This window comes from Rhagoletis pomonella, unplaced genomic scaffold, assembly GCF_013731165.1.
Source record: "Rhagoletis pomonella isolate Grant_MI unplaced genomic scaffold, Rhpom_1.0 Rhpom_scaffold_00284, whole genome shotgun sequence".
Taxonomy (NCBI): Eukaryota; Metazoa; Arthropoda; class Insecta; order Diptera; family Tephritidae; genus Rhagoletis; species Rhagoletis pomonella.
Genome location: NW_023458838.1, coordinates 89,017 through 104,641, shown reverse-complemented (window position 1 = coordinate 104,641; position 15,625 = coordinate 89,017). Strand labels below are relative to the sequence as shown.

At 33.5% G+C, this 15,625-nt stretch overlaps 1 long non-coding RNA gene across 1 annotated transcript; it reads left to right on the top strand.

Moving 5' to 3' along the window:
• Positions 1 to 8,179: 8,179 nt before the first annotated feature.
• Positions 8,180 to 9,483, top strand: LOC118750523. Its single transcript, XR_004994407.1, has 3 exons — positions 8,180 to 8,363; positions 8,444 to 8,525; positions 8,835 to 9,483. It is a non-coding gene; the product is annotated as an uncharacterized LOC118750523 (long non-coding RNA).
• The last annotated feature ends 6,142 nt before the right edge of the window (positions 9,484 to 15,625 follow it).

The following is a 15,625-nucleotide window of genomic DNA, read 5'->3' as shown; positions in this document are numbered from 1 at the left end:
TTGAGGAGGAGGAATGGCGCAAGGGAATGAAACCGAACGGCTCTAAAATAGTTACGGGAGTGGGTGCCAGGTTTTACTGCCGGGAGCTGAAAGTCAGGCGGACAATAAGGCTAAGACCATTGTAGTATATCTCAAGCAGAGGTTTTCGCAATGATGATAACTGCAGAGCTAGCCTTCACCGAAACGACAGTCAATGTTAAATTAAACCTATTCCAGGCGGCAATTAAGGCAGTTTCCTCATATATTATTTCATCCATAAACGTCCTTCCCAGCCGGGAAGCCATTGACAAGGTAGACACTGACAGAAGCCTGCAAATATATATTGGGTGCCCGGTCACAAGGGAATCTGGGGTAATGAAATATATGAGAATGCAAAAAACGCCACCAGTCTTCCCTGGAACAGACAAACTACATTTGTATACCACTTCAACACTTGTACAATGAAATATACGATAATATGATTACGCAGTTCAGAGCTAGATGGAATGAGTTAACCACCTGCAAAACTGCTAAAATACATACAAACGATTTTTGTTTACACCGTCTCATACATGATGGTATTTTGCATTGCCATATGGCAACGCGGGGTCAATTTGGGCTAGAAAATATATTAAAACTTGGTAAAAAAAAGTAACAGTACACATTACGCCCCGTGTTACCATATGGCAACGGACTTAAAAAATACTTAAATTATATAGCATGCACGATTGTTTTTTTTATTGTTGCTTGTTACCAATAGAGTCACTAATGTTTTAACTAATATTTTGTCGCTGTTAAATTTTGTAAATAAAAAAACGCTTTTTATAAATTCATGCTTACTTCTTCATATATGCCATTTTGATGGTTTTCTGCCACTTCTAATTTTGTTTAAAACACACACTTGTATTACACTCGACAGACAGCATGGATCTGACGGACGCGTAAACGTTTCGAAAGATACACCTTTTAGGAATAAGTTAACGTACATATTAGCATTTTGAAGTAAGCGGTTTTCGTTTTACACCCTCTTAAACATAATGTATTTTTCGTTGCCATATGGCAACACGGGGTCAATTTGGGTTAAAACAACTTGCAACTTCTGATGTGATGCAGCGTCAAGGTTTCAGTATATAAGTTCTGCATATGACTAGTGCGGAAGGACCAGTGCCTTAACGATTTTTAATTTAGTCTGTTGAGGTAACTGGAAGGCATTTGATATAGCTTTCTAAGAATGTTGTAAATTTTGTTAACTAAGTACTTGGTGTGGTCAACGCACGTTAACATTGAGTTTATTCTGAATCCTAAGTTTGTTACACTATCTTCATATTTAATATCTGTTCCATCAAGCGTTAGCGGAGAAGTACCGGTGAGGTCAATATGTTTAGCCGGCAGTGATATTGCCTTCGTCTTTGATGCATTCAGCTTGAGGTTATTAATTTTTGCCTACTTGGAAATTCGAGAGAGATCTTCATTAAGTCTGGCAATCAGATCTTCAACAAGACCAATCGGCCTTTACAAATATATTTGAGTGTCATCTGCATAGAGATGAATGGATGAACTTTGGCAACACTCCACTATAACGTTTACGAATGTGCAGAACAATATGGGACCCAGAATGGAACCCTGCGGCACACCAGATATTACGGGCTTTAAGCTTGAATAATTTTCATAACATTGAACCTGCTGTAGCCTACTTGTCAAATAGCTCTCCAATAATTGCAAAGAAAACGACCCGAACTTAAAGAGATTACCTAGCTTTTCCAATAACTTATAGTGGTCTATAGTATCAAATGCTTTTGAGAAATCAAGCAATACTAATATTGTTAACTGATTTTTATCAAAGGCTGGACGTATGTCTTCTAATACTTTCAGCATTGCTGTGGAGCCACTGTGCTGGCTTCTAAATCCCGACTGAAAATCACTTAGTAGACTATTTTTATTTAAGTGGCCGTTAATTTGCCGTGACAAGAATTTTTCAAACACTTTAGAGAGAGCAGGTAAAATACTTATCGGTCTAAAGTGTTCGGGGGAGTTCGGAAATTTTGTTTTAGGAACGGGTACTACATTTGCTATTTTACAAAGTGAGGGAAAGGTGTATGAGGTAAGGCAAAAGTTAGTGACGGAATCACAAAGGGTATAATCATTTAAACAAATTTTAGACTAATGCCATCAACACCTATAGCATTTGATTTAAAGGCGTAAATACACTCAACCAAATCCGCCTCCGTTGCAGACTGAAATTGGAAGGCATTATCATCCATAAAAATAGGAGATTTTTGTGTTCAGATTAGGTGTTGATGGTGGACAGCTTGATAGGAGAAAATTCGTATTTAAAATCTCTGAATCCAAATTACTTGTAAACTTGTTTTCCCCTGAAATGCCAAATGACTTAAGATTCTTCCACAGGACTTTAGACGGCAGGTTCGCGTTGAGTTTGTACTGTAAGTAAGCTCGTTTAGCATCACGAGTGCACGCCGTCACTTTATTTCTAATTAATCTGTATTTTTCCCAAAACTCAATGCACGAATGTCTTTTCCAAAGTTTATATGCTTTAGCGCGCTCTTTAGTCAACGACAAGATCTGATGAGTGAACCACGGCTTCCTCCTACTTTGTACTTTTACCCTCCTTGCAGGGACAACATTTTCAAATAATTGGCGAATTAGATGGTTGAAATATTGTAGCTTTTCGTCAACTGTCGTAAGAGACCAACACACATTCCAGTCAAGCAAGGCTGCCTGCTTATTCATCTCACCGTGATTGATTCGTTTAAAGTCCTTATTAGAAGTTCGCTTAGCAATAACAAGATATAAGAGATAAGCAGGGAACGGATTTTATGGAAATTGCCTTTTTTTCTGCTAAAGAGATAGAGTATATTCGATTAAGAATGTCCACGATTTAGCTTTCCCTGATTCCATATATACACATTTGATGTTGCCTTTTTTAAGATATTTGCCTTTTTTTTGCCTTTTTAAGATATTTGCCTTTTTTTTGCCTTTTTTAAGATGTTTGCCTTTTTTTGCCTTTTCTACCTTTAAAAAAGTGATTATAGCATTTAAAATTTTTTTTTTTTTTTAAGATTAAAAAATATACACATGCCCATGCGGCGCAGGGACCTCTTGCCAAATTGGTGTTGAAAAAATTCAAAGCCGTTTTCTCAGCTAACGTAGGCTTGAAGACAATAAGGGGTGTGGATAAAATTGAAAAGGGCGAAGAAAACGCCCTTATTCCTGATAATATGAACGTTTCAAACGTTCCATATTTAAATTGAGCTCCACTTGTATCAACTTACGTCGAGCGCACATTTAGTACATTCAAGGCTTTTCTTCGCGAAAATCGAATGAAAATGCTGCCAGAAAACTTCAAAATGCATCTTGTGGTTCAATGTTACTACAACTATACAGATTAAAGTTTTATGAGTTAGAAACTCGAAAGGATAAAATAGTCAAAGATTCAAAGTACAAATTTTTCATATAATGAAACTAGTTCATAGTTTTTCTCTTTTTACTTGTAATATAAACATTTCTAAAAAAAATATATTTTTTGATTGTTCTTCGTATTTCTGTCTTTTTTTAGTGCCTTATTTTGCTTTTTTTGCAATACCTTTTTTTGTCTTTTCCTGCCTTTTTCGCTATTTTGTTTTGCCTTTTTTGCCTTTTTTGCAACACCTAGTGCCTTTTCCTGCCTTTTTCGCTATTTTATTTTGCCTTTTCCAGCCTATTTCGTTACTTTATTTTGCCTTTTTTATAAATCCTAAAAATCCGTTCCCTGGAGATAAGCCTTAACTTAAACATACAAATAACAGCATCACATAAAACCATAGCAGGGCTACAATGTTTCTGCACTTATTTGCTAAGAGCTGCAATACTTTCTATGCTTTTCACGTCTGTCACTTTGATTGCATTTGTTTTCGGTTGAGCTCTAACAAATACATGGCCACGAATCGAGAATGCAGATGTTAACCGTCTTTGCTTAGCTGAGTAGCAAAGCAGAGAACGTAAATTTATAGAGAAGGTCCAAGAACGAATCAGCGTGGAAACTGTCAAATACCAACAAAACTGGCGAAGCGCATTTTAAGAGCGGCAAGCCAGAGACAATTGAATTTTAACAGAGCCCAGCCAGAGGCAAAATAAATTTAACAGAAATTGTCTCATCAAAGCAAATGCATGTTTTCTTGTTAGACAGCGAAATGCTGATGGTTTTTTACGTTTTTACAACGCTTTTATTGTTCTTTAAATTGGTTAATTATTTAAAATAAATGCATGCATAGGTCGAAATATGTAATATGTACATACATATTGTGTACATGCATATGTATGCGAGAGATACAATTTTGTGAATCTAAAATTTGAAAGTTATGCAAATATGTAGTATGCTATTGGCAAATTTGTTGGTGATTTGCCGTCGGCATTTGGGTTGAAAAAATCGACTTTTACTTTTTTACCGATTCATATGGTAGATGCTACGCTATTTTCAACGCAACAAACCGCAGTTTTCTAGCTGCCTTAGTTTTTCCCCAAATTCACTTTGAAGATGGACACATTGACTAAAAAACGCAAATGCTCACTGTTTGGTGATTTGATGTCGGCATTAAAAGCGAAGAAAATCGGTTTTTATATTTTTAACGATTCTAATGGTAGTTAATAGGTATGCTATTCTCAATTCAACAAACTGCAGTTTTCTAGCTGCCTTAGTTTTCTCACAAATCCACTTCAAAGATGGATACATTCACAAAAAAAGTACAAATGCATTGATTGCACTGCACGTGTTAACTTCAAAGTTGTTTTTGTCGAAGTTATTTATATTGAGAAAATATGTTGCATTATCATTTTTCACTGTTTTCATAGTAAAAATAAAGTCGACACTAAAGTTAGTTACAGTTTTTACAGTGAAAAAAAAGATGCAACTAACTTTCTTCTTATTTGGGACTAACTTTAACTTACGAGTCGACTTTATTTGGTCTACGAATATGCCCCAATAGTTTTGGAGTCAAATGAAAATGCATTTCCCCATGCATACGTATGTACATACGTACTCCATTAGCTGATAACGTTTTTACATGCATACATATATATGTATGTACTCACGGCAGCATACATACCCTGCAGTAAAATTTAGAGACAGTCTCTTAAAGCGCTAGTTCCGCCCTACACATTTCAGAACTAGTGCAAAACGGCTGCATATGCGGGCAGTTGAAACTCTCTGTGTGTTAGTTGCGCTCTGTTGAGAAGTAAATGCACAAATTCTCACTTTTCGTACAATACGAAAGTAGCTCAGCGGGAAGACCTCCGACTCTAACATCGTTGGTCACGAGTTCAAATCGCGGTGGAGGCAGTTGTGATTTTCAGATTTAAGAAATTTAAATTGTTGAGTGCCGCTTAAAAATTGAGGAGAAAGGGATCAAATTTAATATAAACAAAATAAAAAAAAAATAAATAAAAATTTAATAAAATGCAATCTGTAAAAGAACAGAAAAAACAAAAAATATCAAAAAACCGAATAATCAAAATTTTTTAAATAAAAAACTTATTATCGCAGATCTGTCCAAAATGGAACCAGTTCAGAATAGAAGAATAATCCAATAATCGAGTTTTAAAATTTTTTCCCATAAAAAAAACTTACTGCCCTGTCCTAAATGGAACCAGTTTAGAACTAGTTCGAGAGTTCTGCAGAGGGGGGCAATTTCCACTTCGTAGGACATCGCCATGTAAAAAGGGTTGAAAGCATTGCGTTGGGATAGATCGAGAACCAGTACCGCCTCCTAAAGAGCTAGTTCTGCGCTAGTCTTGAACTAGCGCGATTTACTGCAGGGTACATATGCACATAATTACACGCATACTCAAATACAACAATAACTATTTCTTTCATAAACGCATGCGCGTATTTCTCAAGGCCAAGTAAATTCATTCATAAAAATAACCGCAGCACATCTCCGCGCAAATTCATCACCTACAAGCTCAACTTTTTCAATCCAACACAAAAATTCTAAAATCTTAAAATGAAGAAATCTCGGCCAGCCAAGTGAAAAGTGGCAACTATTTCTCCATATCCAGTAAAATAAGTTATCTCGAATTTTGGAAATTTTTGGTAATTTTTGGCAAAACAATCTATTTCTATGTTCCATATCAATATTTCAATCATTAACTACTTTTTGAGATGTAATTTTAATAAACATTAAATTAAAATGTACGTTTTCTGCAGGAAAATACATAGATTTTTTTAAATAAAATCAAAACTTCTAAAATCACTAAAATATGTGGTTTTATCGGAAGTTCACAGAAGTAACGTGGCAACTTAGCTCGTTTTCATATTTATCGGTCCGAAATTGTAAAATTGTTGTCCATGACGCGCCACAATTTTTGTACAGGTGGGTCAATGTGCCTTGAACAAAATTTATATATATGCAAAAAAATTATTTTATTTATTTTTTAATATTAAAATTTTCTATACTTCAAATCGTTTATAAAAATATATTTACATATATGCACGGACGATTTTTAATATTTTTCAACCGTAAGCAAATCTTCAGTACCAAAAAAGATTCAAACACATCAAAGTACAAGCAATGCAATGTCCAAGCTAGTGGTACTCCACTGTACATGTGTATATGAATGTATGCATGTATGCGTGTAAAAAATGTCAATTCCAGTTTGTGTTTAACCCATTTTAGCGGACATAGTTTTTTTTGGGTTCAGCTGGTACCAACTGTTAATGAAGCACAATTTTTATGGTTAATCTTGATGAAAGTTACATGTATCGTCGAGAACATAGTTACATGCGGAATTTTAAATTAATTAATATTATTCTCCATACAAAATGTACAAGTATTGCCATATTCAATGCAAAGTTATGCGAAAATCTAAATATTTCATATTTTCATGGAAGCGGCGAGGGGAAGACGAAAGCAGAACAATCGTCTTTTTAGATCAGTGCCAGCCAAACACTTTCCTGGGAAACGGCCTTTCACATGTACACAATCGGCTTCTTACACGTACACAATCCGAACGTCAACAGAAAGAGTAGAAGAGCAACAAATTTTATTTAGTTGCATGCAAACAATAGCACAGTATACCAGTAGAAAGGTTATTGTTGTTGTGGCTGTTAATTTGGTCCCCATAAAGGACTTGAGGGTTGCGAGCAACCGTTTTGCCGTATTCAGGGTGCTGTGCAGCAAAATAATGTGGTGAAAAATTTTAACATCGGTTAAATGGCGAGAGAAATATTGTTGTGCGCTTTATAAGTAAATATGACCGTAACAAAATGTTTTATACTTCAATACAACTAATTAGCGCTATTTTTACAATTCGAAGTGATCTTAAAAATATTTGTAATTAAATATGTACTTTATGCGTTCAATGGAAATTATGTTATATGCAAAAATATATTCCGATTTTTTTTCAAATACCTGGTGTAAAATGTTTTATATATTGGTAATTTTAATAACAATAGTTATTACTTTCATCTACATTGCTTTAAATGTATGTTTTCACGAGTAGTTGCAGTTTTCTTCAATTGTCTCTGGCAGACTATGCACTGTAAAACTAAATAATTTCACAATTTCTACCCTACTATTGGTTTATATTTTAATACAAAGTAATCAATTACTGAAAAATATATATACTCCGATCAAACTATAGTACTGAATGCTTGTCAAACAATTAATTAAATCAAATGGACGCACTCGGAGCGAGTTTTGGAACACGAAAAAAATATTATGCTTATTAAGACTAAATAATTTCTAACTTTCTCCCATATTTTACGTTTATATTTTAATGTAGGATGATTAATTACTGAAGAATATATAAATTCTGATCAAACTTCACTACTGAATGCTTGACAAACAATATTCAAATCAAAACTTCAATAGTGAACGCGCTTAGGGCGAGTTTTGGTACATGGTGTAAAATATTATGCATATAAAGAGTAAATAATTTCTATTATAAGCTTATGTTTTGATATAATATGATTTATTACTGAAGAATATTTTAACTCCGATCAAACTAAAGTAATAAATGCTTGACAAACAACTATTTAAATCAATAGATCAACAGTGAACGCGCTCGGAGCGAATTTTGGAACACTTCCTAAAATATTTACAGAAGCAGCAAATGCAACTCTGGGTTGTAGCTGAATATCAAATAATTATGCAAATTTGTGCGCGCATAGTGTTTTTTCCAGAAAATTTTCGAAGTTTTCGTAAAATATTGAGTTTTGTGAAATAATATATATGTAAATCTTGCATTAGCGAAATATTGACTTTCTTTTTAAATAAGATTTAGACATTTTGTATTTGCAATACACATGAGTCGTGTGCTAGAAGAGGTTTTACAAATATCGGCCTCGTGGAGATTTGGAAATTTCTGGCCAAACAACAAACAACCAACAAGTAAGTACAATATGTAAATTTATTATTGCGTTCACTTTTTTAATTATTGTGTATTTACATACATATGTACGTATTTGTAGAAAAAATGCCGAAAAGATGTGTATGCAGATGTGCAGAAGTAAGCTCCCTCTAAAAGTTTCCTTTGGCCTCGGATGTATCAAGGTATGATGTTTATTTAATTTTATTTTTTATTAAAATTAGTTAAACTGAATGCTGGATAAGCGATAGCCATCGTCTGGATTTAGTTTTTGTACTTTAAAGAGATATAGGGTACTCTCGCATTTACTTGTACATTTGATATGTTAAAATCCAGCCAGACGGACTAGTCTTGCAGTTTTATCGCTTATCCAGTTAATAAAGTTTGACCATAATTTCATTGTAGTGTGTATATGGTATAGCAAATCTGCTATAATGTAGCACACATTGCGTTTCAATGTTTTTTTTATTTGTGAAAACTTTAATCATCGGCAGGCTTATTGACCAAGAATGATACGGGAAGTAAATGATCGAAAATTTTCACATCAAACCGGTTTCGTGGACCTATATTTAATTAATAATTTTAACATCGCGCCTTTATTGTATTTTTAATAGCTTTAACCTTTTAATAAGATAGCTAAGATGGTACGTGCTGTTAATTCCTCTTTGTATCTAATTAATTTTAATTAGTATGCGTGGAGTTAAATTTAGTGTAAAAGCAGCAAAATATATTATTATGTACTTCGGTTTTCAGCTGCTTACTAGTAATAAGTCGTAGATTTAAGTTTTTTTTAAGTTACAGTGTTTAAGTATAAAATCGGTATTTTCATATACATGCATGTATGCATGTACTTAGGTTTTCAGCTACCTTCTAGTAATTAGGCTTATGGCCTTATTCACAAAAAAATAAAGTAGGTTTAAAGAGTTTTATAAATTGACGTTTTCATGTATTTTTCAATTTATAAACATATTTTAAAGAAACTTAATTTTTTATGAATAATGCCATAAGACGTTAAACATAAAATTACATAACAAACTACAATTAGTAAGAAAATAAACATAATTATGTACTAATAATAGTTAACTAAACTAATGTTACCAAGGTTAAGAATGTATTCAATAAAGTGTTAAAAACATTAAAATACTTTAACGAGTATCAGAACGTTGGCAACAACGATTTATAAAAGAAAAGGTTGGTAAAGAATTTTTTTCAAATGGTATCGGTATATTGTTTCGCTCATCACATTTTTATTTAAATCATAGTTTGGTTATTTAAATCGTAATTATTTTTATTTAAAGTATCATTTGTTTTTATTTAAATAATGGTTTTTTTTCAAATCCAAATTTATTTCTTAGCTTTTTGCTGAATTTCCACTAGCCATTAATTGCCGAAAATTGTAGTGACAAAGTTGAAATAGTAGTAATTAAATTAATTTCCACGTGGCATTTTTAAATGCCTCCAATTTTTTTTCATTTCAATGCCTTGTGGAAATTCGACATTAGAGTTTGGCATTTGGCATATCAATATTTTTATTTCATTTCATATTTTTTATTTATTTTATTTTATTTATTTGCATTTTTTATAATTTTTATTATTTTCATTTCACAAATTTTTATAGACATATATAATTAAGATCAAGAGACTAACTGCTTTTAATTATTTAATAGGGGCTTGGAATGGATGAGGCTCCTTGGAGTGGACGTTAACACAAAGGCCAAGGAGCTGTATGCGTGCCAGAAGCATTTTTCTCCGAAATATCGGAATGTCAGAAAACTATCAAAAGGGGCTATCCCCGATATGAATTTGCGCGCACCCACAGTAGGATTAGTGTTAGAAAGCTTGTCCCAATCAGATATAAGTGAACAAGTCACCCCAGTAGTTTTTTCAACCCGAATGGGAGAAGAGGAGGCTCTTCTACACCCTTTTCGTGAACATCCAACTTGTTCTTCTTTAGGAAATTCAACGTTTGGGGTAGTTAGCCAAGGGACACAAACAGAGGGACATCTTAGCGAAGAGTCTCCTAGGAAGCGCAAATATAAGGAAGAGATAGAAGTCTTAAAACAAAGGCTAGTTGAAAAGGAAGTACAAATTTCAAATTTGATGACCCAAAGGCCCTACACACGCATTGATTTATCGGCGAACCAGTTGGTCAATTGCTGGAAGTTGGTTGTAAATAAGCCGAACATCGAAGAAAAACATCGAAGCAAAAAAATCGATGTCGATAAAACATCGGGTAGCAAAAATCGATGTTCAAAACACTCGATGTTGTCTCAAAACATCGATGTTTTACAAACATCGATGTCGATGTCGCAGCCCTAGGTTGATGACGCGTTATTGTTGAATAAAGTAGGTACACTCAGCAGAATGAATGAATATTCATTCAAAAATTTTATAACACAATTTTTCATACATATACCCTTAGAAATAGGTATGCATATGGTACCAAGTCGTGCTTTTTCTTCATATTAAAAGAACTTTGTGAATTATGTATTTTTTTTTTAATACCAGACTCGTCCTCAATTAAAACATACAATGTTTTGTTATTTATCTTTTGGTTTAATCGTTATTTTAAATTGTTCTTAAATGTCAAGTTTTACCTAATTTTAAAATAAATATATATTAGATATATATATTTTTATTTTATTTCTACTTGAAATCAACGAAGTTTTCTTTTAATATTTAGAGTGTTCGAAGCACGTTATCTTTTTTGCTCAGAAATTATAAAAAAATAATAATAATTTTGTACAATACATAAAAAATTTTACAACTTTTTCCTTTCTTAGGGCCGTTAACTTTCATTATATGTTTCTATGTTGTTTAGATCTAAAAAATAGCGCACAATGAAAAACATGGCAAAAAACCATACCAAATTTTTTATAATCTATTCTATACTAATTATATAAAGATAAGTCCCTTTTTTTGTAACAGGTAATCTCGCGAACGGCTGGTCCGATTTTCATGAAATTTTGTATATAACTAGCTTTCAGTAACCACCATGTTTTAGGATAAAAAATTTACTTTTTTCGGGTAGGTGGAGCAGAGACCGACCTATTCGAAAAAATCTTATTACGGTCCGATTCGCTTAAAATTTGGTACGTAAGTAGCTTTTTAGCATATATGATCCATTTTTGTCCGAAAAGTGGACCAGGTACCGATCTATTCGAAAAAATCGTATTTACGGTCCGATTTGCTTAAAATTCGGTACGTAGGTAGCTTTTAGCCTGGATAAGCTTATAGAATCCTCTTTTCTAATTTTGATGCAATTTCGAATATAAATAGCTTTGAGCAACCGCCATATCAAGGGGCGAATTCGTCACTAGGCAAGATTTTTTTGCGCCAATCATAAACAACGGATACTGTCAAAATATAATTATAATATATAATATTATTATTATTATATAATATATGTATCTCAACTAATATATATTTTGAAAGCCGTTTTTTAGTTTTCGCAAGGCTCGAGAGCGGCTGAACCGAGTTTTTTGAATCTGCCACCTGCCGCACGTGTCCCAAGGATAGTTTTAGTCTATATGTAAAGGGGGCGTGGCACCTCCCATACAAAACGAATTTCTCATGCTACATATCTCTGAAAGTGTACATGGTAGAGTTCTGGAACTAGGTATGGAGATATACGAAATCAATCGCATACCCTTGGAGAAAAATTTTAGCTATTGTAAAAAGGGGTGTGGCATCTCTCATACAAACCGAATTTTTCATACTGCATATCTCTGGAAGTGTTCATGGTATAGTTCTGGAACTTGGTACGGAGATACCAACTCTTGAGGAAAAATTTGAACTATTGGAAAAGGGGGCGTGGCATCTTCCATACAAACCGAATTTTTCATACTGCATATCTTTGGAAGTGTTCATGGTAGAGTTCTGGAACTTGGTGTGGTGATATACGAAATCAATCGCACACTCATGAAGAAAAAGGATAGCTGTTGGAAAGGGGGCGTGGCACCTCCCATATAAATCGAATTTTTATACTGCATATCTCTGAAGGTATTCATGGTACAGTACTGGAATTTCGTATGGAGATATGAATGTAGTTGAAATCAAGCCCATACTCATGGAGAAAATTTGGGCTATTTTAAAAGGGGGTGTGAGGTCTACAAACGTGCCGACCTTTAGATATCTTTGAATGTATTTATAATTCTTCTATAGGTGTGTTTGTAAGTGAAATCCTCCTAAATGGTTGTACGGATTTTAACGAAACTTTTGTGTGTGTCTGAGTGGGTCTCTGGATGGTTTAGTTTCACAATTTAATCCGAAAGCTGGCGCTGTAGTTGAGTTATTACTAAAAATCTTATTTATGATCCCATTTGGCTAATGTTTTAAATATGTATGCAATACTATTGCAAAAACGTGCTGTCAAGTGGTGCGTGAAGGTCAGATTAAATCGACCTGTTGCACCATTGAGTATATCGAACGCTCTTGCGTTGCGATTGGCCCAATGGATGTGGTTTTCCAATATTATTATGCGTTCAAACTTTTAAGGTATTTCGTATGAAATAAGTATATGTTTATTGCATTTCAGTAGAACAATGATTCGCACCCATTTTGAAATTGCCACCAACTATACTGTAAAGCTTCTAGGATATTCACTATAGAACCGGGTCATTGTTGCCGCCAGGGAGTGAAGAGGAAAAAATTTATTTCGCTTTGCGAATAACCGTGCTATGAAATGCCGCACAACTGGAGAATTTCAAGAACTTCTTCACGGATATAACACTTTCCTTAGGTTATTTAAAGCGGCAAATGACCAATCTTAGCAGACGAATGTGCCAATGAAAATCGTAAACGTGAATTATTGATGAAAATGTTGGACCAAAAAGTTTCAATAAAATATATAAAAATTTTTGGCGGGACGAAGTTCGCCGGGTCTGCTAGTAAGTAATACAACACAGAAATATTTTTCCGTGCATTACCACCAACACATTCTCATTTTTTTGTTTCATAACTAATACATTCTCATTTTAGGACTTCTCTTTTTGGCGGGCACTGTTTTAGATACATGAAAAATTTGGTAGCAGAAATAGGTAATATCAATGAATTGCAGTTTACAAATATTTGCTTTATAAATTTTGGTTTATTAATTAATTAGATATGTAAATGACAATGTGGGCGACAAATATGTACACAAGTAGCGAAGCTGCCACCCATCCAATGGCAACTTCTTGCACTAGAAAAGATATGAAAACTGCATTATTTCCATAAATATTGAAAATATTGAAAAATTTCTTAAATACTTTCGGCTTAGATTAGCGAGATTTTTACTAATTGCTGGGAAAATCGGAGGTTTTCGTATCTTTTAAAAATTTTCCAAGTCGAAAACAATTAAAAACTGAATTATTTCCATAAATATCGAAAATATGGAAAATATTCATACAGACTTTCGACTTAGTTTTGTGAGATCTCTAAAAAAAGGAAAATAATACAGTTTTTTACTTGGAAATAACACAAAAACTGGAAAATGTTATATAATATTTTCGATTTATTTTAACGTTATTTGTACAAATCACCGAAAAGAAATTATTTTTTTCCTCTAGAAATCTATTTACAAAAAAAATCTAACACCAATAAAGTTTTATAATTGAAAATCTAACAAAATATTACAAAAATCGAAAAATGCTATATAACATCTTCGATTTATTTTCACGGTATTTGTGGAAATCACCGGGGAAAAGGATTTTTTTTATCAAAAAAATATTTTCACACAAAAAACAAAAACACATGAGACTTTTCTATTTGCAATTATTATTAAAATATCACAAAAATCGGGAATGTTATATACTATTTTCGATTTAATTTCATGTTACTTGTACAAGTCATTGAAAAAAAAATTAATTTCTTTTACTTGGGTTTTCTATTTGCAAATTTTCCCAAAATATCTCAAAAATCATCTATATTCATATTTAATTAACATTCCAAATGCTCTCGTAAGATTTAGCTCTGTTAACATTCTTCTTTTCTGCTTTGTATTTTGCTTTCGCTGTTAAGTGTTCCAAATATTTGTCGCTCTTAAAATGCGCTTCGCCAGTTTTGTTGGCTCGAAAAATGTGGCATTCACAGTTTTCGGTCCTTCTCTATACTTTACGTTCTCTGAGCAAAGTGCATCAATTCGCGGTTTTTCTTTGTAAAGCACTCGTGTATAAAGAGTTTCCCTTCAACATTATATCCCATGTCGCGAAGAGAAATTGGCCTTCTCTTTTTCTTTGCCACTGCTTTCAGCAACAGAGAGCGATCAGAAGATGAGCTCAGTTTAACGATGACGGGAGCATTAGAGCAGTGGTCGGCAAAAGTTAAACTGTGTTTGTGTTGGTACGCACAAGAGAACTGCTTCGCATGAGCAACCCAGTAGGAAATTACGAGAAGTGAAACAAAATGTTTAACTTATCGGTCTTCAATAAAAACACATAAATACGTATACTTAACACATACATATGTACATATATGTGCATCGCTCATTTACTATAAAAGTATCATCTATACTAATTATATAAAGAGAAGTCCCTTTTTTTTGTAACAGGTAATCTCGCGAACGGCTGGTACGATTTTCATGAAATTTTGTATACAAATAGCTTTCGGTAACCATGTTTTAGGCTAAAAAAATTTTACTTTTTTCGGGTAGGTGGACCAGGGACCGGTCTATTCCAAAAAATCTTATTATAGTCCGATTTTCTTAAAATTTAGTACGTAAGTAGCTTTTTAGAATATATTAGCATATATGACCCATTTTTTTCGGGAAGTGGTCCAGGGACCGATCTATTCGAAAAAATCGAATTTACGGTCCGATTTGCTTAAAATTCGGTGCGCAGGTAGCTTTTTAGCATGTATTAGCATATGTGATAAATTTTTTCCGAGAAGTGGACCAGAAACCGATCTATTCCAAAAAATCGTATTTATGGTCCGATTTGCTTAAAATTCGGTACGTAAGTAGTTTTTTAGCATATATTAGGATATATGGTCAATTTTTTTCCGAGAAGTGGACAGGGACTGATCTATTCGAAAAAATCGTATTTACGGTCTGATTTGCTTAAAATTCGGTACGTAGGTAGCTTTTTAGCATATATGATCCATTTTGTCCGAGAAGTGGACCAGGGACCGATCTGTTCGAAGAAATTGTATTTATGGTCCGATTTGCTTAAAATTCGGTACGTAGGTAGCTTTTTGCCTGGATAAGCTTATAGATTCCTGTTTTCCAATTTTCATGCAATTTCGAATATAAATAGATTTAAGTAACGACCATATTAAGGGGCGAATTCGTCACTAGGCAAGATTTTTT